Source organism: Catharus ustulatus, chromosome 1 (genome assembly GCF_009819885.2).
Source record: "Catharus ustulatus isolate bCatUst1 chromosome 1, bCatUst1.pri.v2, whole genome shotgun sequence".
In the NCBI taxonomy this organism is placed as follows: domain Eukaryota; kingdom Metazoa; phylum Chordata; class Aves; order Passeriformes; family Turdidae; genus Catharus; species Catharus ustulatus.
In genome coordinates, this window is record NC_046221.1 from 87,599,972 (window position 1) to 87,626,428 (window position 26,457).

At 37.6% G+C, this 26,457-nt stretch overlaps 1 protein-coding gene across 1 annotated transcript in view; it reads right to left on the bottom strand.

Moving 5' to 3' along the window:
* Positions 1–26,457, bottom strand: part of ADCY2 (adenylate cyclase 2) — a 211,986-nt gene that overhangs the window by 77,253 nt on the left and 108,276 nt on the right. The gene's annotated exons all lie outside the window — the stretch shown is intronic.

Below are 26,457 nucleotides of genomic sequence, written 5' to 3' on the forward strand. Positions count from 1 at the left end.
GTAACATGTTTCCTGATGTCAGAACTATGAACTGTCATCTGTTCTCATCTGTTCTCCTAAATGCCGCCCCCCTGGCTAACAACATTCATTCCTGATCTTTTTTTCCCCCTTGGAAAATGAGGTTTTCCCCAAGCATAGCACCATAAAGCTTTTTGTTTTCATGACCTTTTTGGTAAAATTTAGAGTTTGGCAATTCCAGGAGCTACAATATCAATACCAGAAAATCAACGCACACATACGCAAAAGCACCACCACTGTTTCACTGCAGGGGACTGAAAGCTCATTTAAATTCACAGGCTCACCACGTATTTGGCAAAGACAAATTCCTTCATGGAACCCAGGGGATGTTTAATGTTTATGCATAGATTACAGTGTGCATATGTAGCCTGTTTCTGACTAATTTTGCAAACTACACCTTCAGAAAGCGTGCCTATCCTGCGACTGTTTAAGCGACGAGTCACCAAACAGTGCAATAACAGAGTAAGAGAACACACCAACATACACAGTCAGAGCTGCTTAATCAACTGACAGAATTACAAGGTTTGTTTCTGTCTGATCCTGTTAATTCTTGCTTTAAGTATTATGTATTTCAAGAAGCGATGAACATACAGAAGGAGCATTTTGCGAAGAATCAGTTTGAGGAGCGTAACATGTTTATTACTATATCAGTCTTTAATAATAGTGAGGTATTATAGTGCTGGCAATCGCTCAATACCATTCTTTTAAACAATAAAGTCTTTAACTCCAGTACAACTCACTGTACATTTTGAAGAGAAGAATTTTGTTATTTTTTTCAATAGAAATGAAGAAAACAAAACTCATCTCTCTTTTTAATATATTTTCCTTCTTCCAAACCACCTGTGAGACATATCAGAGAAGAAATTAAAGAGTATTACTAGAAAGGTATCTATGCAGCCCTTTTTCAAAGACCAAAGCTTGTTGTTCATCTGCCCAGTTTATAGCCAAACCCGAAGCAGCAAATCCAAAGCAAAACCAAAAGTATTTCTAAGGCACAGCACTGCATTTAAGTCAGAAGATCACATCTGAAGCACACTGACAGCATCACTCTTCAGTGGCCTTCTAGATAGCATGTAACTGACAGTTTTTGGACATTGCCTCCACTGTTTTAGCATCTGCTTATAGATTGCCAAGTAAACCACGCAAGAATGGATTTCTTTCTGTATATTCACTGGTAATTTGCTAATATTCTATTGGATAGACTGCAGATAGCATACATTTGAGTGATCAGATATTATTCACCACACAGAATAAAGATCAAAATAAAGAATCAGGCACCTAGGTGCACTTTTCAGGAGTTCATAAACACTTAAAAGTGGGTCAGACAGAGCAGTGAGAATCAGCATCACACAGAAACAGAAATTAAAGAGTCAATCTTTTAGATTAGTCAAGAGTAGAAGTAGCTAAACATAGTTTTGGCCCATAGAACAGCCAATTTAAATGGAGATAAAAGTTTATTCAAGTAGAAGTACGAGTTCATTTCATCCATAAATTAATGAAAAGTGAACCTACAGTAAGGAGGCGTCCCACTTCTTGTGAAACAGTGATGATAAATTTTAATGTTGCAAGCTGTATATTTTAACACCTCTTTTCTGAGCACCACTATTTATTCAACAGCTCACTTCCTAGCCTTGAAGACAGAGGAGGCTGACTCACACTAGGTGGAAATCAAAGAACAGGCAGATGTCTGGAGGGTATATGCTGTTACTGCATTCATAAAGCAGACCTTTTATTTCCTTACAATGGTATAAATAAAAGAGAACAAGAATGGTTTGCATTATATTTCCATCTCAAGAATGACAGTTTCTTGTAGAAATCTCCCAATTGCTCTTTAATGATTATATTCACCAGCTACTAAAGACAGAAAGTTTCCAATGAAAAGCTTTGCTCCTCCTGAAAAAAAAAAACACAACCTAATATAAACACAGTTTTGATAACCAGTTCTCTTTATTTTGAGGAATCTGATCGGGGAAAAAAGCAACAACTTACTGTAGGGCAGATATATGCTAAACTAGTAATTGACACTAGGCCTAACCACAAAACAAAATTTAGCATAAATCATAGCAAGTGTCAAAGCTTTCAGAATTAGCCTGATTTTATTTTCTAAACATTTTCTGAATTTTATTCTACACATTTATTTTCTGAACATTTTCCACATTACTGTGCGTACAATATTGGAAATGTTTTCTATGCTATGTTCCAGAGGTACCTACACATGTAACTCTGCACATGGAACTCAGACTTCATCACACAAAAACAGGAACAGTAACCACCAGACCTTCCAGTGCCTTGTCTCCTAGGAAAAGCCTGTCCTCCTGGGACACTAAGTGCGTGTGTGCAACACATTGAGAAAATTGGAATCCTATAAATGCAACTGAGAAAAATTAGATCTGCAGGAAGAAGTCACAGAAGTAGGAAATGCCCAGGAGAGGGTGCTGTCTATGATTCTGTACAAAGAGCCACCAGGTCCTTAGCTCCTGGCTGGAAGGAGGCACCTTAATGTGCTTGGAACTCTGTTGTGGGCAAAACAGTCTGCAATCAGGTAATTTTAATAGAATCAATTTACTGTAAACAAAAACCTCTCACTGCTGATTGCAGTTTTGAAAAAAAAAAACAACAAAAAACGAAGATAAACACTGAGACAGACACACAACCATCCATCCTCCATATTTCCTGGTCTCTTTTTTCACTATTTTTGCAGAGACAGACAGATGCTCTGTCCATCAAAATGCCTGTGCTGAGGTGGCAAGCAGGGTAGGAAGTTGAGATGTGTGATAGTTTCTTTCTGTCACTGTTTGCTGAACCACTTCTGCTGCTCTGTGAATAAAGGTCTCTGCTGCCCTTTTCCTCCATATCTCTCATCCGGCCTCAAACATGGATTTCCTGCAGTGCCCTCTGGTGTGTCCCGGCTCCAGCATGTATTGTCCATGTGCCACAGCCCCTCAGGGGTGAGGATACCTTATCTGGGTGGACAGAGTCCTCTACACAGCTCAGCTTGTCTCCAGCCTCCAGGAGCCGCCCGTTTCCCTCCGAACTGTGTTTGAGCAGGGGTACTTCTGGTCCCTGGTTAGATAACTTTCTAATGCCCAAGGGCTAAGATTTTCTACACAAAGCAGGCTTTTTCCACGACTGTTTTGTGTGCCCCACCATAGGCTGGAGGCAGCTTTGGCAGACACAAAGTGATTCACAATGACCTCTCCTCCAGCTCACCACCTCAGCCCCCTGCAACCTGTGGTCACCAACACAGCTCCATACAAAGCCACAGTGGTCAGCAGTGCAGAAACAGGGGGCAGCTCCAGAGGTTTGCAAGCTTTAACAGGTCATCCACAGGTGAAACAGTGTTCTCCATGTGCAGCCCTACATCAAAACAGTGCTTTGCCAAAACGAGACCTCAACTCTCTTCCCATCCCCACAGACAAATGCTTATCAGTGAGCATGAGTATTTTGGAGGTAGAGCCCTAGCATCCTTTTCAGGTGAAACTAATTTGCTCCAAAATGAAACCATTTAAAAATCACTGAAGTGACTATAGATGTCTTGTTTCTGCAGTGCTCCAGATGAATCCCCTAGTCCCCAGGCTCCTGCACACAGGCTGCTCTGCTTCCTCTTTCTCTCTCATGGGATGTGCAATCCCCTGGAGACATTTGGCAAATGTCCTCCAGCACAGCAAAAGATGGGGGTCCTGTTTGTCTCCTTGAGGAATTAGGTCTGAATTCTTGGTCTCACACGTTGAAGGGTTTAACATAGGTCTAATTCTTACCAATTCCATATTCTATGACTGTTGTTTTGGAATTGTTGTTTACACAGACACCTGCACATTTGTACATGTGAAGATGAATACTGTAGAAAACAATACCATAGCTGCAGCTTATTGATTTTGGCAGCGTTATTTGTAGTGGCAGATATGCTATGGATTAATGAAATCTATTCTGTGATTACTGCACTTAAACAGCTTCCAAACATTTTAGAAACTTGGGAGTAGTTTGTGACTTCTTTACAGAAAAATGATTTTGGTTATTTCCAGCATACATCATCAACATGTTTCATGCCTTTATGTAATTTGATTTATTTTGAAATCCTGCATTTTAAACATCGATTAACAGATTTATATGCATCAGAAAAAATATGTTGACAATTAATATTGTGTCGCTGTTCAAAGAGACAAATTTAAAAGAAACTAGAAGGTAATATATACTAACTGATAAAATGTTACCATGTAATTCACAGTATCATAATTTATTATCCATCACTGAAACCTCAGGCACAAAATACCAACTGTTTAAGCTACAGGAACCATAATTCCTAGAAAGGAAGACAGAACACAAAATGTGCATCTTTAGTGTAACAAGACATTTATTTTTATATTTAGTTCCTGCTCTAATCCTCTTGGTGATTTTTTTTACTGCTTAAAAACTTTCTGTATGATATTAGCAAGAGTTAAGGTTACATACTTCATTTTTAGACTGGCATTGCTGTTCCCACCATTATGTAATTTTGAAGAAAATAGTAAAATATGAGACGGCTATATGTTTTCAGCCACTTATTTTAAGCAATGCTATAAAACATTCTTTTTGATTTTTTTAGCAAATTATTGTTATTAACAAACCAGAGGGAGCTAATTTCTTTTCAATCTTGAGTACAAGGTGCACCTCAAAATAGATTCCTCCCCACAGAGCCTCATAGCTGTCTTTAGCAGCACTGGGATTCCACATCCAGCACAACTTATCAACATTGAAATACTGGGTCCTGACAAGAAACCACAAAGCATGTGCTCAATACACAGATGTGCTCTCATGAATCAGGGCCATCCTACATATTCAATCTGGGTCATTGCAGAACTTGCTCTTTTGCAGTTTGCAATATCAGTCTTTTAAAAAAACCCTGTTTTGTTGTTGTTTGTTTGTTTGCTTGTGTGTCTTCCCAAGGAATGTGACCAAAGGGAATGCTTCACTCTAAGTCAGGTGGATCCATCTAAAAGAGAGTCACTTAGAGCTGCAGCAGAACCTTGCAGAAGACTGGATGGAGCAATCAGGGAAAAAGCATGAAGAAGTGAGATATTACTCTGCTGCAGTGCACCCAACTTCAGCATTTCCCATTTTCTTGACAGGAATATTTCCTAGAGACTCTGATGGAACTTGCTGAGGTTGTTTCAATGATGGAAGCCACTGCAAGCTGAAGGGCTTTCTAGAAGGCCATAGGAAACTCTGCCCTGGAAGGACTCAATATAAGATTTATTTTCAAGTTTGCTATTTTCTCTGTTCCATCAGCAATTCTGAGCTTTCCTTGGCTGAAGAGTAAAGTTATTCTAACTTATTCTAAGTAACTTTGCTGTAAATAAAACTTTTCTTTTTTTTAGACAGGCAGCTGTTCATTCCAAGGGCCTATGAGTTATGTTCTGTCATACCAAGTGTGGCTTAAAGTTTGAACAATCTCTCTCAGTGATCCAGCAGGTGAAGCCTTTGCAGCTGTGCCTACTCCTGTATGGACTGCAGCCCATGCAGTGAGCAAATTCTATAAACGATTTGGGAGCAAAATGTTGTGTATTTGGGCAGCTGGAGAGAAACTTCCACTGCAGAAGCTCATCCCTTAACTCGTAACTGCTATTCAAAGAAGGACACCACACATACAGAAGGCAATCATTATTTAATGTTTGACAAATAAAGGTCTGATCTTATGTGTCTGGTGAGATAAGAGTTCCTCTGCTATTCTCCCATATTGTTTTCCTTTTGCAGTCTCCAAGGAAGCCCACTGCTTTGGTCTGAGACTGTATGCTGAAATATTGACAGCTGTTTCAGAGCAAAAGCTCAAACTTTCTTGCACAAACCTACAGCTCTCCCAGCAGGGCAAAATTCACTGGATTCAGGGCAGTAATAGCTACCAAGACCAGTTACCTCATACCTTTCAGCACAACTTCTTCAAGGTTTGTTTTTCTCTCAACACTAAGGGGAAGGTGACATTTTGATAACAAGTTCTGCTGGTTTCAGCTAACTTTCCTCATCTGTAGGTTCACATTTCCATTATTCAGGTGCTTGTTTCTCGTATCTAACAGAAACATATTGAAAGGACAATTCCCCAGATGTACAGTGGTATGTGCTACAGAAATCCAGTAACAGTATATGCAATACAGCATTTTCATGTTTCTGCTCCCAGTGCAGAAGGGAGTAAACAGAAAGGAACAAAATATGGCCCAGGAAGGACTGAAAGACCAGCAATAAATCGTATTTCTTCAGTGTGAGAAAGGTGACAGAAAAATAGCTGTGCCAGATGCCCAGATTTAAAATAACTTAAATTACCTAAATCTGATGGTTTTGCTTTTTTAAAAAAAATCCTCAACAAGAATATGTTGGGTTACACCAAAAGCTGGAGCCCAGGCTACACTGCAAGATGGAATAGTAAAAAGAGTGGCTACTTGCAAATACTAGACAGAAATACTTTTATAAAGAAGCAAAGTAGATGCCTGCTATTTATTTCATACTAACAATTGGATCTACCCTCAATATCCATGTTATTTCATAAATAAATCTATCTGGTTATATTAAAGTGAGAAAAGAAAGCCCTGTAAAGCTGTCCCTCATGAATTCCAGTAAGATTACTCCTTGAATATTCTTTTCATCTCCCAGAATTGTACATAAACTACCGTCTGTATACCTGCATACTCAGGCTTTATTTTATACAAGAACAGAGATCTAAAAATACCTTATAAAAGAAAGCAAATTTATTTACAGATTTCCTTTGGGTAGCATAAAGCTCGCTGTAAAAGCTGACAGATCTTCACACGGCTGAACTATGTGATACTACAGCACTTCTGTGAATAACAGTCTGCAGACTGCTGGCACATGCTCCAACAACAAATTATTGTTTCTGGGACTTGTAGATATTTTGTGGTTGATAAGCAAATTTCACTGAAACATTTAGGATTCACAGCAATGCAGAAAGCTACTTAAAAATAATCAGATCACAAAATAAAACTGAAAAGACATGAGTGATTTTTAAAAAAACCCAACATTTAAAAAAAATTAATTCTCAGTGGTGATACGTAATAAAATTTTAAATCTTTCATCATGCCTGCTTAGTTTCTCCAAGACTCTTTTGTGAAGGATCTTGTCTTCCAGAAATCAAGGCAGACTGTTAAAGAGGATCACTCTCATCCACAAGATTTGAAACATTCAGAGAATTTTTTCTTTTCCTCTACAAAAGCTGTCTTGACTTTTATTTCATCTATCACCCTCACCCAAATCTTACATTCTACTTCCACACTAATATGCCTAAACAGACAGTGGGTTTCTAAGTAGACCTCTGGTCTCCCTTGGAGCTCTGCAAAAATTGGTATCACAGTCACCTCCCTCTTGCCTTGAGCTATCAGCACAGCCCTGGGTGACAGACTCCATATGAGAGGTGGCAGCAGCATTTCAGTTGTTTCATCCCTGAGCTTCTTTAGGTCTCTCTGCTGAATACACAGACATGAGGATTCATTACCACTTATTTTGTTTAATCTATCTATTCCTTGACCTCTCCCCCTCATGCTTCACCTTGAGATAATTGTTGAAATTAGTCTTCCATAAGTGTAGAAAATCCCTTTCCTTCACAATGAGCACAGAAGCATTAAAAAAGTATTCAGTAGATTTACTGTGGGGAATCACATGGCATAATTCTGAATATTAACTTACTCTGAAAAAGATAAATCAGGTAATATCTGTACAGTTTAAAAACTACTTAGTGTTTTTTTCTAGTAATTGTTAAACTTACAGTTAAATTTGTCTTCTCTATGCCAATGTAATTTTCCAAAAAGTTAATTAAAAAAAATTTAGTATCCCCTTTCAACGAAGCAAAATTTCAGATGTTTTTGTACTTATTTAAAATTACTCTATTACCAATTTTCACACATGTTAATGAAGTATTAAACATTATGAGTGGATTAAATTGAATTAATGTCTTTCTATTGCTGTTTGTTTGTTTGCTTGTCTTTAAGCTGGCCTAAAACATACTAAATTATTACTTTATTTCTAGTGGTGGAGGAAAAGTAGTTTTCTTATGATTGATTTTTAACAAATTTCCAAGGAAACAAAGCAGGAAAGCTACATAACACTGTCATCCTTTAAAACATTTACTATTTCTTTTTATATGTACTCCTTATCAATGGGTACTTGAATGCACCCAAGATGACTCACAAAAGTTACCTACAAGAGTCGGTAACTTTAGTGTGTTTAGGCATGACTACAGATAGCTTTCTGAGTGGGTGCCTATTTCTTCCATTTGTACTATATACAATTAAGTAATGTATACCAACTTAAAAGTTCAAAGGGCACAGGCATGACAGAATGTCTCAAATTTGTATTCTTCCAGATTCTTAAAGCTGACTCGCATAATAAAACTAAAATTAAATAAAAACACAAAATAACAAAATCCTACCATGTCATCCCATTCTGATGTAATTAATTATAAAAATACTCTCTTTTTATATCCATGTATCCATATATGAAAAAAAAAAATGCAGTGTATTTCAACAATGGATGTTACATATTCAAAATATAAGTTATCCTCCATCATTTAAGGCCAGATTGGATAGGGCTCTCAGCAACCTTATCTAATGGAAGGCATCCCTGCCTGTGACAGGGGGCTTGGAAATATAAGATCTTTAAAGTCCCTTCAACTCAAACCATTCTTTGGTTTTAAGACTACTCCCTTTGAAAAAAGGATTTAACACCACAGCTCAACAGCTGAAAGGCTCAAATTTTCCTTTTGTAAATAAAGAAAATTTGTGAGCAAATTCTCCTGCACAGATATTGCCCTGTATAGGGATATCAGACACAAGACAAGATAGGAACATGTGGCAATGGGGATACGATGGCAGCACTGCGCCAGTTATAATTACCACAAAGTGCTGTGTACAGAGGGGTTACAGCCATCCCTGCAGGGCTGTTTGTTAATCTGCTCAAGAGCACATCTTTCACTGAAGGGTAAACAACCCTGCATCGCTGTTAACACAGTTAGTGCCTCAGAAGTAGCTCTCACTGCACCTACCCTGCAGCTGATGCCAAAATGTTCCCAATACCAAACCTATCTCACAAAATAAAAACCTCTCTAGAGTTTATTGAATTTTTTTTTAATATGTAGCTTTCCAGACTAAGAAACCAATTCATTCAGTACAGTTGGGCTAATCAAACACAAACCAACTCAAGCACACATTTCCATGGAATGAAAAAGTTTAATCATATCATATCAATCATATCATATCATATCATATCATATCATCGTGTAATATCTCAATCTTATCATATCAGTTATATTTCCTTCCCTGCTTTTTAAAAATGTTTCTTACTACCTACCCATGTCAACAGGTTGAAATTCCAGCATCATTTAAGAAAAGCCACCCTACTGCAGTACTGCGAGTTTGTGCATTTCTTCTCAACTAAAACTAAACTTTTCAGTTACACTACTCTCTGGTTTTTCATCTCAGTGAATGTGTTTCATTACAGATAATTTCCTAGTTGTTGTGATATTTTTAGGGTGAAGAGTTTTAGAGTTTAATTTATGAAAGAAAGTTTCAGATAATATGCCTGGAAAGGGAGAAAGTGAGTCATTTAACTGGCAACAATGGTGTGTAGAGTCTATGCTTATGATCAAGAAAAGACAGAGGGGTTTTGCAATGGTTCTCTCTTAGAATCCAGCAGCAGTGCAGCTCTTCTCTAAAAAATGTAATATACTAGACAAAGTCAGTGACTGAACCATATGCTGATCTTGTACTGAATTTTTCATGAGTATTAAAAAAGCCAGAATTGCTTGAGAACTCCACAGTAAATCTCTTTCCCAGAAAAGGTGGTGCTAGAATGCCCTTTGAAGCAGGCACATGAGGACAAAGATGTTGCAAAAATGAGTACCAGTGGGTAATTGGGGGAAATCTGATCATGCCCTTTCAAGGACTAAATGTTTTGCGCATCCTACACAGAGCAAAGGTGCTCAGCCACAGCCTTCCCAGATCTGAAACCACAGACTGAAGAGGTTTTGAAGTCTGCTGTGCACAAACACTATGTTCTTTTTATCTTTGCCCCTGAACCACAGCTTTTAGTTAGGATTTAAATAGGGTTTTCTGAAAGTCTCAGTCATTATCAATATGGATTGCATATCTTCATGTTTTTTAATCTGAGAAGTATCAATGAACTCGATCAATTAATGATCAACCAGAAACTTTCTGGAAAAAGGTTTGAGGGATCCACTACAATGCTCTGTCAGGATCAGTCATCTTCAGGAGCTTTGGGCACACCTTTGGAGGATAAAAATCTTCTGGTGTATGCTGAATGCTGTTAGAGCTTTTTTGATTTTCACAGTGATGTCAGTGAGCAGGACCACATTTTAATGTCATTTTGGGGGTTAAAAGGATATTGAATCTCCTCTGAAAACTTGCAATGTACTTTCAGTAGTGATGTACATTGTGGCCAGTCCTTCAGCTCCCTCCATCCCAAGTTCAAGACAGGTTTACCATATTTTTCATGGCTCTCCACAGCCCACAATTTAACTGTCTAGTTGTCCTGCTTCATGGATTATGTAACATCCCAAAAGGGCTGAAGTCCTTATCTATTTCCATAGCATGGAATTTATTTACCTTGTCACTGCAATTCTGGCAACTTAGTTTACTCCTATGAAAATAATAGGATGCTTTTTCTGGAAATCACCCTAAATTCTCACTATGACTAACAGAAATTTGTCACATGGCTTCTATATTTTCATAATAATGTAGAAAAGTCTCTCTCTTTCAAAATGGAGTTGTTTTCCTACACATATTCGTACAGCATAGAATTTTTTACCAGTCTCCACAAGCACCAGGCTGACTTGATTCTTTTTTTTTACAGTATGTCCCAGACATACTATAGCAGAATTTTTGCAGATTTTTCAACTGCCTGCATTTTACAGCATCCCAAACACGCGTGGTTCTACTTAACAGTCATCAGAGTTCCCTGAGAATCACCTACTGCATCTGTGTTTGCATTACAGGCATATTATACTACAGTTCTGCCACTTCCTTTTCAGTGCATCATCATCCTACTTGTCAACCAGTTCACCTTCAGACAGTCATATCTTTAAAATGCTAATGTATTCCATGCTGTGCAACAACGTGCTTCTGTCTTTTACTGGCTAGATGAAAATTTCAACTGAATGGAAAAAATTAGGAAGAAACTCTGGTGCAGTGATTTATGTGAGTAAGTTATAGTACATCTATTTATAGCATTACACAGCTTTTTAATGGTAGTCTGTTGGCATAATTAAGAATCCCTGCACAGAGTTTGAACAAAAACATAACAACAACAATAATATTTAATTGCATTTTATATGCAAAAATCAATGGGGCTTCAGCTAAGAGCAATATGTTATTCATATGCTACTGATTCTAAATTGGGTTGTGACATACTGTTTGTTCCTCAAACTCATTGAAGATGCACACATTAATTTACAAGAACTCCAGAAAGTGCATATGGGAAGGAAAAATGAGGCCTACAGTTAACACAAAATGAGGAAAACGGAGAGAAACTTTATCACAGAACACACACAAGATAAGCAATCAACTCTCATTAGGAAGGCATATATTAACAAAGTACCAAATGATTACACATGAAAGAAAGGTTTAACCTAAAAAGCTGGTATGAAAAGAAAACCAAAAGCTTGTGATTTTGATTATATTATCTTGTTAGAACAATGAAAACCTCAGAAATCCTTGGACAGATTTGCAAAGTATTTACATGTCACAATAACAGCATCAGGCACATGAACTCTTGCCTTCTATTTTTATAATTCCTCTAACAAGCTGAACATATTTTTTCCCCTATGGTACCAGGAAACAAATGTTCCTTCTTACTGTGTGGAGTCTGTGCAAGAATGCGTTTTAAAATAACCTGGAAGAATAACTTAAAATGCCGGAAAACTACTGGTGCAAATTTTTTTTTTTTTTTTTTAAATACGGAGAGAAAATATCAATTTAAAATTCCAGTCTTCCCAGACAAATTTTGCCAGCAATCCCTACACTACACAATCAGTGATGAGGAGTTACTCCCCTGGAGTAAACCTCTTTACTGTAACTGTGCTTTTAAAGAGTTTTTCTCTGGTGTAGAGAGTGTTACAGCTGCACATAATCCCTGTGAGCACAAGGCCTTTTTCTTAATTACGTAAAAAAAGACGTGCAGCCACAGTTGCTGCAGCATTATCAGCCCTGGGCTGCCTGAGGGTTCCCTTCAATGCTGTAAAGGGCATTATTAAAGGTATCTGTGATGGACTGACTCACAAACAAAACCAGATGTGACCTATAAAGCAAAGGGAATTTAACAAGACCTATTTATAACAATATTTTCCCTCAGTCCTCTCACATTTGAAAGATCACAGTAGCCAATATAGTTCAGAATTGGGAAGGAAGGCAGGTGTCAGGATCTACTCTGGCAACAGCATTTCTAAAGGATCAAATACATGTAACTGAAGAAAAGCATCCTTCCAAACCTGACATTCCTTTCAAATATTAGGAATAGAGAAGAGCATGAAATTATTTAAAAACATGAAATTATTAAAAAACCATTTAAAACAAAGTTCTGGAGAAATAACTTTCTCTGAGCAACAGAAAGGATTTTTGTCCTCAAGGATTTTAACACAGATTTGGCAGGGCCAAAGGAAATTTGAACTATACTGCAGAAAGACTCATAAAAAACGATGTAACTTCATGTTCCTAGCAAAAAGAGGCAATTGGTAAGATCCAAAACGATTCATTCTGGGGTACAAATCAAAGAAGTTGATACAAATTACTACTGGAGTAGAACAGGTTTTAGAGCAAAGTGACAAAACGAACAGGAAAAATTATCAGGGCCATCTTCTTTTCTGATGACACAATGTTATTTGCAATAACCAGGACAAAGATGGGACTGTGAATAGCTGAAGAAAGGTCTCAGAGCCATGGTTTCACAAGACACGTAATACCATGCACAAACAGCTGTCCCCAATAGCTCCCTTCCAGCCAGCCCCACCCGCAGCTGTTGCGGTCCCCACGGGGATGGGTGACAAGCTGAGGACCTGCACAGGTGGCCCCTGGGGAAAGAGGTGAGTAGCTCTGCCACAGATCCACTGCAGAACTCAGCTGAGTCCATCAGCAAAGCTGGTGGTATCTCCAGGGCAATGTGTGTGAAGAAGGGCAGGAAAAGCCAGACAGGGAGAGGAGGAAACAAAAGGAGTGAAATGCAGCAGAGGGAACACCAAGATCAGCAGAGGAGGAGAAGCTCCATTCTGGAGCACATCCAGGCTGCAGCCCACAGGGAACAATGCCAGATCAGATGGATATGCCTGATGAAACTGCAGCCAGTGGAGAGCCGTCCCTGGAGCAGAGGAAAACCATGAGGAGGGAACAGCAGCAGCAGAGAGGAACTCCTCTGTACTGACCAACTTTTATTTCCCTCCATGGAGCTTGAACAGGGTAGGGGAGCTGGGAGTGAAGGAGTGAAGTTGAGTCTGGGAAAGGTGGGAGGAAAGATGTGGGTTTATTATCTGTCTCTTTTGCTTCAACTAGCCAAAACTACGTTATTGACAGGAGATTAAATCTGGTTTTCCCACAGCGGTAATTGGTAAATGATTTCCCTGCCTGGATCTATAGGCTTTCCCATTCCTGTTTTTTCCCCCCCATTTTCTCCCCTTTTGTCCTGCTGGGGCTGGGGGACAGTGATTGAGTACCTCAGTAGATGTTTGGCTGTGGGCCATGGCTAAACCACCTCAGTATTACACTTTTCCCTAAATACTACGGGAAACTTTCTATTCAATGTTGAAAGAAAGGTTTGGATTGTTAGGCACTGTTAGTGCCTGAAAATTTATTATCCAGTGTAAAGTCATCAGTACAGTAATTTTCCATTATCTGCTAAAAGCAGAAAATTAAAAAAGGCTACAAAAATTTAGTACTGTGGTACTGCTTGAGCAGTCACATTTGATGACCTATAATGAGAAACCTGGTAACTACTGAACTTGAAAAATCCAATGAAAGTAGCAAGGAAGAAGAACTTTAAAACAAGCACACAATAATCTGAGCTTTAGACTATCTGAGTCTGACTTAAGCAGTCATGAAATAAAACTATGCAGTCAATAACTGAAACAACCAAAAGGAAATTATTTTTCACACCTTATGCAGTTGAGTTAAAAAAGTGTGCCACAGGATTTGAGGATACCAAAATTGGTTAAATGCAACATCAGTTCTGTTTCATTAAGTAACTGGGTCACACATTTTCTTGCACTCAGATACATCACTGGGGAAGCATATGGCTAAGATTATCCATTCCACTGTTTCATAGGCATTTACTTTCATTTTGGTTTTCTTCCCCTGCTTTAACCATGCAGGGATGCTCACAGACAACATTCAGCATTAAATCAAGGCTTACTCACAGGACTTCTACGATTAGCTTAAAGAACTGAGAAGGAACTTAGCTTAAAAATTTTCTCCCAGTAAGCTTATGCCTGCTGTAGCATGACCCACAAAACACCATGGCCCACAACATTTACCCAGCCCATACCTATGTGAATAGAACCTCCTACTGTTGTTAAAATTGCCATTGATAAAGATACTCTCATGTCTCCTCTCTTTCATGAGTATGAGCAGTTCCTCATACTCAAGGAGAGCCTGTGAATATTCAGTAGTTGGCTGGGACCTTGTCTTTTGCATTTTAGTGTTTTCAAAATAGATTATCCTCTACCCAGAATATCTAGTGAGGAGTAGCAGGTAGGTCATTGTACATTTTTGAGGCCTTTATTGAATGGCCATCTAAAAAAATGGCACATGGGGATAAGGATGCTGAATACATGCTGAGTAGGTTCTGTATATCAGATATTCACAAGTATTTAAAAGCACTAGTCTGATTAACAAACAAAATATATACAGTAGTAGGAGTCAAACTTCTATTTCTTCAAAGAGTAAGTCAGAATTTTCATAGGGCAAAAGGTCTCTGTGACAGATTGTACAGGAAATAAAATGTAATTTGAAAGAAGATATATACATGAGGAATGTAAGATCTGTCCCAAGAGATGAAAGGAAGCATGAAAGAAGACACCTCTTTACTGGCAGAGAGAGACAAGAAAGAAGGAAAATGAATGACATTTAAGAGTATAAAATTTCTTTTCAGATAATTTTAACAAGAACATCTGAGAAACACTAAGGATGCACAAATGCAAATGACAGGAAAAGGAATGCTCCTTGATGAAGTTATTTACAGGATGGTTTGGGGTACTCAAAGTGATGAATTTGGTTAAGGTCAGCTGCAATTCTCTGCTCCAACAGATTTAATTACTTAGTGTAAAAGAGAAAATCCAATGCACTGGATATAAATAAAAGTACAGGAGAAAGGCAACAGTAACTTTATTAAAATACAGAGCAGCCACAAATGCATGATAGTGCATGATGCACCATAGTCAACACAATAAGATTATGAAAGAGCCTTCAAACACAACCAGTTGCAAAAAGAAAACACCACATGGTGTTAAGGAGGAATCTAAAGTTACAAAAAGGCTGGGAGAACGTATTTTCTTGCAATTCCAGGGTACAAGATTTGAGGGATCTTGCAGACTTTCCAGTAATTGACTAAAGGGCATCAGTGTTGCAGCTATTTTGATTTTTTCTTAGATCAGTTTAATATCATGCACAGACAGCTGAATTATATTAATAATATTTAAAATATGAAACCATTTTAAATTGTAGTTGTTCAAAGCACCAGGGGCAATTTTCTTTTTCTCACTTTAGAGGGAAAAAGATGAATACTACAGATTTATATTAGATTTTGGTTACAGCAAATAAGCAAATTTCAATTTCTCTATTTCAATTAAATGCATGGTGGCTTATGCAACTACACTCTAAAAACAGGAGAACTGATAGAATGGAGTGGTCGAAGAGATATGAAAATGTGGAGACAGTTCCAGTCCAACACTGGTAGACAATGGAACTGATTTAATTAGGGATTCCATCCAGTAATTTGATTTTTAAACAAACTTTTGGAAATGCAAAGGTGAAAGGACAATAGCACATTATATTCCAAGGTCCTCTGAAATGTCAAATTGTATGAAAAAAACCCCACAATGCTGCCAAAGTATTTAGCATTACAGAAAATCACCTGGACCAGTTGGAGAAAGCTAGACAATACAAAATACCAGAGGCCAAGAAAACATGTCCTAGAAGCCACAGTGGAGGAAACTGGGCTTGTTTGCCTTAGTTTAGCACTTACTTTATCACTTCAATAATATCTGAGAGGGGGCAATAGCCTTCAGATGCACACAAGGTTCTAATAAAGAGGAAACAAATTAACTTTATTCATATCCAATGCAATTCACAGGCCTAGATTGAATTGTGGCTTATTAAGCTGGGCAAAAGAAAAATATTCCTCGAACATAAAAGCAGAATGGAACACATCATCTAGGAAAGGTACAGAAGCTCCAGATTTTGCAGAGACAAAGACACTTGCTGAGGATGTTTCGAGTACTCCGGGTCCCACCCAGAATGTTCGGTCTCCAAGCACGGAGAAAGTCACTTCTTCATATTTCAGATTTATTTTTCTATATTGTACAAAAAACATTTGGAAGTAGGAATAAAGCCTTCCATAAATTGGATTTGAAAACAGATCTAGTAGGGTCTACTCTACACTTCCAATTCTGCTCATGAAAATTCTTTGCACATTTCAGCTAGACAAATTTTAAAAGGAACCAATTAAGTTCACAAAATAGGTTTCAGTAAATGCAAAAGGGGTGAATATAAAAGTTGTAAATAGTTAAGCCTGTGGAATTTTGCATTCTCTCTCACTTCCCTTTTTTCTTTTTATTTCTTTTTGAATCTCTGCCATTTGAAAACACATTAAAACCGGAGGAGGAGGCCGGAAAGAATTCATTAGTGGCTCTGGTAAGGATTTAGAAAGCAAGTGTCAGGTTTCAGTGAAATAAGGAAATACAGGGAGAGGAAGTTCAGAGGTGGTGTTTACTGTCACTACTACTGCATTTTCAAAAAAAATTAAATTTACTTCAAAATGTCACATTTACTTTCACCTATAATAATGCACAAAGCTTCATTTAAACCAGAGCTACCTCAAGAACCAATACAGCTGTAATTCGTGGGTTTGTTTCCCTTAATGTGGCAAATGTGGCAATCAGATTTTTTTTTTTTTAAACAAGAGGACATTTGTCAACGATAATGAATGTTCATGTGATAATTTAGATTTATACAAACATATGATTTAGTGTTATACAACATTCTGGTTTAAAAATTAGCACAGTAGTACAGATTGAATGGCTTGCAATCGAACTTCCTGGCAGATTTCTAAATGCAATTTACTGAGAAACCTATTTTTATGTTGAGTATTTTGTGTAGCAAGCCTGAGACACCACAAGTTTCCAGAAAGCTACTTGATAATCTGGAAGAACAAGTAAATGCAAAGCTTTTAACAAGAAACCTATTTGCCTCAACATCCCTACATGCTGAGAGCTGTTGTTCACAGCCAAGCTGTAGGTGTGTGTATGCCCACACATCTGGGGTTGAACATGCACCTATTAGCTCAAAGATTAACAGCAGCACCATGCCCATAGCACCTCCCCTTCCACCCCATATAAATTCACATTCCTCTCAATCTGAGAGACCTTTTATTTAAAAGAAAGTTAGAATATAATAAAACATGAAACATGGCTCTGAGAGTCGGCAAGGTACACAGGCTGTGAGCACCTTTGAGGGCAACACAGTTCAAGAACCACTGATTATTACTAAGTGTTTTTTTTTCTCATTTCCTTAAGCATCCACAGGTACAATTCTTACCAAAGCCTCAAAGAGAAATGGGATTGTCTGAAGCGAAACCTGGTGGCCTATGGGAAAAGATTAATTTTCCTAACACCATCTTGGAGCACAAACTGGTTATTCCAACAACCACTCCAAATGGAAGGAATGGGTTTTTTCTTCAAAAAGTCAAGCCTGTGGATTGGGGTCCAGACTGACAAGTTAAAAGGCACTGGCAGGACTGCAGTGCAGCTGCAATGCATCTCAGGGGGGGAACAAGGATAACAGTCCCAACAAAAAGCAGGTCCTCAGGGAAGGAGTGAGGTCTTAGAAAGAAGTTGGTCTTGAACACAACCAGCTGAGCTCTACTGGAAGGTAGCTGAGGGGGCTTCTATACAGGACATCTACCACTTGGTACATGCTTTAGTTTGAAAGCAACTGGGAATAGTTTATTTTGCAGAGATGTATTTTCTCCTACAGTATGAAGCCTTTCAGATCCAGGAAATCGCTAAAGGGAGGTAAGGGTTTGGAGTGAAGAGCAAAGAGAAAATTACAAAAGGAGAAAGGTAACGGATTTACAATGTGAAAAGAGCTGGAAAAAATATCTAACTAGGCCATGGAAAAAGATATGAACTTCTAGAAAAGTCCCAATTTAGCCAGATTCCCAAGATCATAAAGACATTGATCACACCTTTCCATTATAACCTGAACACAGTAAAGCAAGGGGGAATAGCACAGTAGCACACAGGATTCAAATGTCTCCAACTTAAGTTGTTTAGTGTATGCGCACTGCCAGTGTGAATGTCCATGTGAACAATCATTTAAAGAACAAAATGTATTAGGAGTGACATAAAGAAGATATTTAGAAGTGATATTATTGTTAACAATGTTAGAAAAATACAAAACTTATTGTGAGCACTGCCACACAATGTATTTAAAATATCCAAAGAAAATGAATTCAGAATTAAAACTTCTGTTTACAATATGGAAGCATTTATGTTGGAAAGCAGCAGTTCTGGAAAGAATAGAGTTCATGGTACTTAACCCAATGAGCAGGATCTCCCAGCATGATGCTGCTGCTAACAAGACCAATGTGCCCCAGAGACCTATAAGAAGAACTTTACAGATCTTTATTTCCTTAGGTGAACATGACTGAAAACAGTGTGTTCAGATATACTTTCTATAAAAATGATACAAAAAATCATGAATGATTAAAAGGTCACACAAATGAACAAATACTTGGAAAATCCTCATTAAAGAGAATCCTTTAAGATGTTTAAGTAATTTATGATATAATAAATATAATTATAGCATTCCTGAGCAATTCTGTATGTTAAAACCACAAAAAACCAGGCCTCTAGATTATCAAAATCTATGTGATCTGTGTGTGGTTTCTGTAGGCACAATATCCTGTAGTCCCTATCTGTAGAGAATAATATTTAACGTGAAGATCTGAAAAAGACATAGCAAGGTCAATAAGGACAAAGGGATCCAGTCAGACTTAAATAATTTTTATCTGGAAATAAAATGGCAATTTAAAAATGAGGCAATTAATTATGAGAATAATGAACAATTGAAAACTTTGGACTTGCTGTCAAAAGACATTCTCTTTCTAAAAAGAATGACTTTTCAGCTATTAATTTTAGCTTTTGTAATGTGGCTGACAAAATTTCAGGTGCCATGACAGAAGTTAACACTTTCCTGCCAGCTATGTCTTTCTTCCAAACTATCAGGATATCTATGAAAATGTGGTACTTAGTATCTGCTTAAACTGCACATTTTCCTCATAAAACAAAGCAGTATGACTCATCAGTTTATCCGAGTATGTTAGATGTAATAAATTACTGCAGATCAACACACAGAGAAGCAGCTGAAATCTCATCTAGTTCACTGCAAAATGGTAAATGACCTTTTCTCACAATGAAGTCCCGAGGCAGGAAAAAAGATTACATGCAAGAACTGGAGTGTCTCTATTGATCTGTGAAGTAGATACTGGCACAAGGCATTTTCTAAGCCATTAATTTCAGAATTGTGGAAAATATGAGTGTCTTCATGTAGGTAACTAGACTTCCAATATTGGCATCTCTTGCCCTTACAGTGAAATATACATTCTCTGGGTGAAAGGCACATTTTGTAGCATTTCAAAACATGACAAAGCTTTATTTCTACATAAGGAGTCTCTCATAGATCCTACCAACAATTTATCAGAGGAAAACTGGGAAAATAATGACTAGGAAAAGTGGTCATCCGTCAATAGTGTTTTACTATAAATTTCAAGGTCATTTCCCAGATCCCTGAAAAAGCACTGAAAAACATAAAACTTGAAATCAAAGTTTCAGATTCATACTAAATATTGAGCCCTGGGGGAAAATTAATTGACTCTTGTTATTGTAGCATCATCATGGCTATTTAGTCTATTTCAAATTCTTCAGTGACTGGACAACCTGAACAGAATGAAGTAACAATGGGTATCTATTTGATTTTCAAATCACTCAACTTTTCTTTACAAACACTTAGTCCTCTTGCAAAATTACTACTATTCTCATCAACAATTAGGGGCAAAAATAGCCATATTATTCCTGGCGTTACATTTCTGTGAGCAGAGTCAGTATGAGAAACTCGGAAAAAAATTCAGAAGCACCTGATAGGATTTTTTGATGATTTAAAAACATGCATTTGCAATTATAGGACATGATTCAAAGTGACATTTGCCTTTTCATGTCTTTCTATATGAAATCATAGTATTCCTGTATGTCATAGCACTCTGTTAAAGGAAAGACATTAAAGAAAACCAGAGACTCACTGAAAAATTCTCTGAGCTTGCCTTGCCTGATTTTCAGTTGTGGCAGCAGTTGTCTGGTGGCCACGTGCCTGTAGCCTCTCTACATTGGCATAGCTCTGGGAGGATCTAAGGCCTGACACTGCGGAACAACCCATCCCTCTGGGGTAACAGGACTGGGGGACAGCAGTCACAGCTTTAACTGGAATGAAATTGAAGAGAAAGGGGATTCAAACCACCAGTATTTATATCTTCCTGATGAACTTGAGACATATTGCTGTGAAACCCCTGCTTTATGATTTAGTAACACTGATATCACTAATTTCAGGATCCAGAAGGACACATGAAGCATAATACCCAAAATCTTGCTTATAAACTAAAAGTAAACAAACCTGATAATGTACACACACACATACATGCATCTACAGCTAAGAATTTATTGTTAGTTTACATTTCTTTTTAGCATAACTGAAATCTTAAGTCTAATTCAAGAATCAGTATTGCTCCTGCTCTAATTATTAGAAAAAAATAAAGGAAAAAAAACAATAAAGAAAATTCCTAGTAGTAATAATGCTGTTTAAATTTTTATGCATACACTTCTTAATTTACAACCCTTTTTCTGGTAAAAAAGTCTCATGCTTTAACTGTTCCTGTTGGTTCTAATGTGGTTGGGTTTCAGCCTGGCAGTGGTGGTGAAAGATTTTCAGTGAGTCATCAGCATTTGAAGCCCTTTATGAAGAGGAATATGATGCTGATGTTGATGCTGATGGTTACTTCTTCCTCAACCTAGGATCTCTTTGCAGTATTTTTTAGATACTTGATAACACACATTTATATCTTGCTCTTTCTTTGCTGGTCTGCAAGTCTATGCTCTTGTTCTTTGTTCCCCTTAAACACACTTGTGTCCAAGTCCAGGTCGGTATTTCTTCAAATGGCCAGTGGTGACTGGTCACTTACAGATATCATAGATCTCTATAGTTATAGATTTGGAATCTCCAGTGCCAAGCCTGTGTACCATCTCCAATCATCACGTGCATGTATTGTTTCCCAGCGCATTCTGTGCATTCACTTCTTAAGGCCTCTGCTATCATGTCAGGTCTGAAACTTTCCACCTTATGTTACAGTTGTAAATACCTCATTTTTCACAGAGTAGTTGTTCACTACTATTATTTATATAATATCTATGTTTGTGCTGTGCCATAAGAAAAGTAAAATTAATTACCTATAACCACCTTGCCATTAGAAATACTGCTATTACAGTTAAGTAAAAATAAAGCTCCAGGAAGGTCGAAAAATTCAGAGAGTCTTAACCCTAAGGCCTTGTAAACTCAGTACAAAGCCCATGGCAATGGCAGTACTGTATTGTGGGGCTACATGGTTCCTGAAGACTGAGGGTAATATCAGGGAAAAAGGGGGATATACTTGAATATTTTTTGCATAACAGTTTTAGCTATATTTATGCTTTCTTGTGTTAATTATTGTGGACTGTGGCTGTCATTATTGTAACTAATTTTTTTTTGTATTTTCATTAGATTGTTAAGACATTAGCCTAATGAGATTCTGAAGTCTGTGTTTATCATGTGTTCTCTTTTGCCCACAACAAGAATTGAAGAATAAGATCTGATACAGCTAGAACTTCAAAATCTCCCTGCTCACAGATTTTAGCATCTCTTCAAGTAGCCTTTTGCAGTGTTTAACCCTTATCTCCTTCCAGCCAGGATTTATTTTGTCCCAGCTCAAGCCTATTGCCTTTCATCTTTTCACTGTATGCCTTTCAGAAAAATCTGACCACACCATTTGTCAGCTCCTTTGATACTAGGCAGGTGTTAGTTGTCCCCTCCAAGCCGTTTCTTCTCCAGGCTAAATACCTTGAGTTCCCCAAGTCTCATCATCAGTCATGGCAAGCAGCCCACTCAGTAGCCCTTCAGTGAACCCTGGTCCAGTTTTAATTTGTATATTCTATCCATCTTTCCCATGGTCCACCATGCAACATTCAAAATTTCCTCAGAACAGGCTTTATTTCTAAAACTGACACGTCAATTAACAGGAAGGACAGGCACCACATGTGTTTGCGCATAAACACTGTTGAAGTAAAAAATGGAGTCTAAAATTTAAAAGACCAGCATTAGCTTTTGTTTTCCCTGTTTACTAGCCTTGAAACTATGAGGAAAAGGAAAATGTCGAAGCTCTTAGAAAATTATTCAACACTAGCTTTTGTTTTTCCTGTTTACTAGCCTTGAAACTATGAGGAAAAGGAAAATGTGGATGCTCTTAGAAAAACTATTATATATTCATGAAAATATTAGCAGCTTGTCTTTTAAAATGCATTAATTAAACTTGCAGGAATCCACATTTCATATATTAGTTCCAAGTAATGTATTTCAATGTTTCTGTTCTTTACTTGCAGCTTTAAGCCTCACAAATATATGAGGCTTCTCTGTTTAGATTAATTTGAAAACAATTTTGAAATATTTCAGTTCCTTTAATGAATGGCATTGCTTTACCATGTTTCAGTGAAAAAATTATAATCCCACTCAATGATTTGAAACCTCATTCATTTTCATCTGCTACCTGAGTGTTTCTAAAACCATCATTAAATTGCCTCCTTCTCAAAGACAGCATTTCAGAGAGCTCACTGAACACCAACACCTTATGAACACCTCCCTGCAATGTTGTAAGAACCTCTCTGTATATTCCTGTGTCTCACGATGCAAAGCCCCAGAAGAGAGAGAGAAGAGCAATTATTCTGCTGTCAGTGTTAAGATCTTGCACTCAGTGCCAGTGAGTCATTACCCCTACAAACTGCCAGCCAGACTTTTATCAGGGAGACAAATGACATTATGAGAGGCTATTTTAAATATGTATCTTGGAATAAGGCTGAAAATTAAAAGGAGGTCAGAATAGTTCCACATTTCTCTTTCATCAACACTGAAAAGACATAAAAGCTATGTGAGAAACACCAAAGTGGGCTTTGAAAATACTGCTTTTTACCACAGGAGTTCAAATGTGGTCCCTGTCCTGCTGGGAGGCATCACCACCAGCAGCTTCCCATCCCTTTAGGAGCAGCCTTTGCTGTGCCCCAGCAGCAGAAATACACAGTGGTGTGGGTACAGTGTGTCCAACCTGTACCCCAGTATACACACATCCCCCTACTTCACCAGATTCTAATGTGCATTGGTCTCACTTGGAAACAATGGATCTGGGGTTTCACCTTGAGTTCTCTGGCATAATTGTTCAGTGGTATTTTAATATACTTAACCACTGATCTATCAAAATGGTGTTCTCCAAAAGGCTATTCAAAGACACACAAAAGAAACCCCAATAAAGGAAAAACAATAATTGTCTACATTTGTATGAGCCTACTCTCAAATAATATAAAAGGAAATTCACAGAATAATTTGAAACAGGAATCGTACATCTTTCAAAAACAATTACAAAATACATGCTGTCCATGATCTAGGAAAATGTGCAAATTTGACCTGGAGCCCTTATCATTTAGAAGCACATCCTACGCTCTGCACTTGTACAAAAGCAGCTTATGTAAAGTATATTACACTAAATTAAATTTTTTTCCTGTTACAGAGATGTAGAATCAAGGGTCGTGCTACAACCTTTTAGAGGTGAATGAAGCCCTTGATCAAAACCAATGCTTTTTGAAATGCACAGTGCTCCTACTGTTAGTCATATCCCAGTTCTCTAAAAACAGTCACCAATATGATTGACTTGCTTCCTGAATACTAACAATATGGATGATCTTTTGTATCTTCTTGGCAAAACAACCAGTGTTAAAAGATACATGAAAGTGTATCCACTTCTGAACTAATGTCTGCAAACAAAGATGTGAGCTATTCCTGGGGAAAAAAAAAAATCTACCTCATAAAATGTATCTTCATTTTACCTTTTCACATTTAAATATCTAATGTTCCTAAGTGTGATAATATGGAGGTATACATCTTCGGTTTTTTGGTTGGAAAAACCTTGACAGGAGATAAGGGACATATAATAAGGGGTTGAGGGGATAAAGGACAAAGAAATCTATAGAAGAAGATCTGAAGATCTAATGAGCTCTTTTTGAGCTCACTGGTGGTCAAAAAGATCACTAACTTCCATAGAATACTTGACTTTTGTTCAATAAGACATTGACCCATCTGTTACTAATTCAGCCCTGCGATGCAATACTTAGGGCTGTGCAGATGTCTTAACTAATTTGATAGATTTATTCCTATCAAAACACAAACACAACAACACACACATATATATATATATATAAAAACAACAAATTTTATACAGTTTCCTTGATTATTCTAAAAGAGCAACATCATTTATCACTAAAAGATGGCTTTTTCTTCTTTCCATCTTGCTAGGCTACAGCATTTTTAAAACACAAATATTACAAACCCCAAAGAGGAAGTATCTGTCACAGAATCCCTAGTAGTTTTGCTTCTCTTCACTGTCAAGTTCTCAATCATTTCTGCAAGAACTTCAGAAGTGACAGTATACCAAAGCTACTTATTGACATTTTTCCACAGTAACATTTAGCAAATGTAATAGTAACTAGTAACTAGTAACATTTAGCAAAATAATACACATTTGCAGAAAACATCAGCTAGAACTATGCCTGCTGTAAGTACTGTCTTGTTACAAAAGCATCCTTACTCCTCTGAATTCCGTGTCCAGTAACACAACCCGCCTTCTTCTTGCAGATAAACCAGCGTGCTTCCTATGCTTGGAGGGAAAAGAAACCAATGGTAGAAACCCAGGCCCTTAAAACTGAGCTCAAAGTCCATCCATCCCTGCACACAGCTGTGGAGGCAGAGGTGTAAACATAAATGACTACTTTTACAAACCTCTTCTGCAATAGCACCTTACGGAAAATTTGCATCTAATCATCAAAATTTCTTTGACTGTAAACTGTTCTCCTTAAGATTACTTGAAATGTTTTGTAGCAACTTCAGCCAGTATGCAACCCAAGTGCCTAGCAGGATGAGAACAACCCTCTGAACACATGACCTGTTGAAGTCCTGGTGTGGACTTTCCATTTGCTTTTCTTAAGAAAAAAAAACGTTGGTGATGGAACTTGAAAACCTTAATTTAAAAGGCTACAGACATTTGTGAGACAGACATGACAATTAAGGTCAGATGGGATACACGAGGTCCACACCAGCACTTTTTGTGACCACAGACAACTGTCAGTGCAAACTCTATTCTCTGATCCTTTACAGTTCACAGAAGTGCGAGTCTCGGTGACCTTCAAAGCAAAATGCACCTATCTTCTTTACTTCTTGATGAACTGATTTGTATTTCAAATTCTCTTAAATGAAGCACCTATCTGTCAGGATGATAGGCACTGTACAGAACTAGCAAAGTGAAAAAAACTATATAAAGCAATCAGAGAATTCTTTTATTCAACTGCTGCAATAAAATGACAGTGTTATTATGCAATTTCCCTAGCCCTCTTAACAAACCTGACCTCTAGAACTACATCACATGATTCATCACTGTTGTGGATTCAAATATTTTTCAAAAACAGTGCGGTAATATCTGCCTGCAGTGATTTGCAGCACTGGTCTTGGGCATGAAGAACTGAAGACTGCCAAAAGCACATGTGTACATCTCACAGCTCATTCTGTGAGGACAACAAAAGAGACAGTGTGCAAGCAGGATCTATACAGCACTTTGAACTTTCTCTATCATAAAATATTTTCATAGAACAAGTGAGAAAAAAAAAAAACTTGAAAACAGAAATAACTGCAACACTTTCCTATAGCCAGATGGAAATAGTGCACAACCATGTTCAAAAGACTTTGCGTATTTCATGAAGTTTAAGTGATTCAGTAAGTGTTTTCCCATTAACAAGCTGGATTACATAGCGACAAATACGGGGACAGTGTGAAAACAGAAAAGCAGAGCCAG